Genomic DNA, 2,331 nt, shown 5'->3' with positions numbered 1-2,331 from the left:
GATAGAAATTGTTGTGGATGGAGTTGAGGTGTGAGGATTATTTCAAGCCATAAAATCACTTCACATAAATAGGTAACTCCAGTGCCAGCTTTCTTTACATAGTAGAGAGAAACAGACTAGATTTAAAAGTCAAAAGCTGTTAATTGTCTTGTTGTACTGTTAGGAGTTGACCTAGCATACATAACACAGTATATAAAAGCTTGCCGTACAGACTACTTTATGGAATAATATGGTACTCAAATAATTATTAGAATATTTAATGGCAAAGTAAAAAATCTTTATTCTCCTCTCCTGGAAAAATCCACAGCGCTCTCACTTCTCATTTTTGAAAAAGGATTTCTAATACTTGATACCAGATGACTTTTGCCAAGTGGCTTTTAGAATCTGGATAAGGTGGTTTTGAGACACAAAGCACTGAACTTTTTTTCCCCCTTTCTTTTCTTATTGTAAAAAATAAGGACTCCATTCAGCCCATCATGTCATTTTACAAAGCCAAACAAATCACTTATTTTATTCCCCTTCATATTTTCCAGAAGATTTCTAGGCAATTTTTCAGAAACCACTTTTCCTTCATTTTAAGAAAGAACCTTCCCTTACTATCCCTCACGGTTACCTTTCATGTCTGAGACTGACTTTATAATTTTACTATCCTTATGCCCAGCATTATAGATATCCTAAAACAAAGCTAAGTCATCGACCAGAAGACTGCTGAAATCAGGACAAACGAGGTTATTTATTCACAGTTTATAATGGCAAGGAAGTCAGCCACCATCACTTGCATTTAGCAGAGACTCAAAGATGAACAAGGAAGTGAGAAAGCTTGATAGTGGAGATCAGGGGGGAAGCTTCAAGTATGATCTGACTGGAGGCTGATGGCACTGAGAAGCTGAAGAAGGGAAAACTAAAAGCAGGGCGTCACTGAGCCCCATAGAGCATTTCAGCCATCGCGAACTTCAGTTATCAAGGGATAATATTATAAAAGTCTTATCTGTTATTTCACACCACAGGGGAAATTCTATGGATGTTGCCATAATTGCTGCTCACATTTTCAATCATCACAACAAATAAAATACATGTCCACCATTAAAATGAAATAAAACAAAAGCAGGGCATCAAATGTAATTGGTTTGGGGAGCATATTTGGCTTTTTCTGGTTGGTCTTGAGCTGGAAGCAAAGGCAAAAAATATGGAAGCTGACAGCGACTGACCATGTCCTGCCCACTGTGGTACACTTGCTGCAGAAGCAGTAGTTTGACTTCCTGCAGTGGTTGCCGCAGAGAGGTTGTGGGTCAGAGTTCTATTGTCATAGATGATATGGTCTGGCCACTGTTGTATATGCAGTCTCTCATCTCCCCTTTTGGTCCGTATCTTACTTGTCAGGAGGTAACCAATTTATGGAAGGCTAAAGAGCCAACTTCCATTTCTCAGAGATTGTTTAGCCACCTTCACAATCAACTGTAGAGCAAGTTTGTCTTGACCTTTTTATTATACAATCATGGTGATCATATGATGAGAACGTGGCTATTCGAGGCAGAATGCAATGGACCGACATAACGAGCATTGTGATAGCAACAAGAATAATTAACAGTTCCTGTAAAATGCTTGAACCAGGAATTGCAATCATCACTCAACCCAGGCCAAGAACCAATTTCCTAAACCACGAGAATCAACCTTAGAGAAACCAGTATCTTTTTCATTATGGTGACGTATAACCTGTTCAACCATGTTCTGTCACTGATACGAGTAGAGCAAGAATTAGCAATGGCAAAGACGCCACCATGACTAGTGAACAAGAAATCTAGAGCAATGCAACTGTTCATCACTATTCATGTGAACGTGTTGAGACTAATCTGTACTCCATCTAAAACAGAGGTGGTAGCATTAATACCTCTGCCAAAGCTAGTGATAAGTTTCTTACAGTCTTTTCCAGTTGTACTGCTCTGATGGTTTGCATAAACAATGAGTCAGTAATTCTCCCAGGTAGAATACCTGAATAATCAAGGGTGGCATCGTTTTAGAGTTTGTGTCTGAATCAGAATTTCCAGCCTTGAGGATTTATAGAATTAAGGTCTCTTTGTACAGACAAATCTCAGAGTACTGCTCCTAAGGTTTATGAGGTGTTGGTCTGAGGCAAACAGGACCAGGCATTCTGGACACAAAGGAAGTGGGATCTGGTAGAGGTATACGGAAAGCCAGGGAAAGAGGAGTCGTTCATGGCAGAACCAAGACTTTACATTAGTTGTTTCACATATTTGTATCTGTTAGTCTCTTACAGGTAGCAAGTATTTGGTCCACCACCCTTCATAGGTTATTAAGTTCAAATTTAGAATA

The sequence above is a fragment of the Phocoena phocoena genome, chromosome 5, assembly GCF_963924675.1.
Source record: "Phocoena phocoena chromosome 5, mPhoPho1.1, whole genome shotgun sequence".
In the NCBI taxonomy this organism is placed as follows: Eukaryota; Metazoa; Chordata; class Mammalia; order Artiodactyla; family Phocoenidae; genus Phocoena; species Phocoena phocoena.
Note: the sequence above shows the minus strand (reverse complement) of the source record.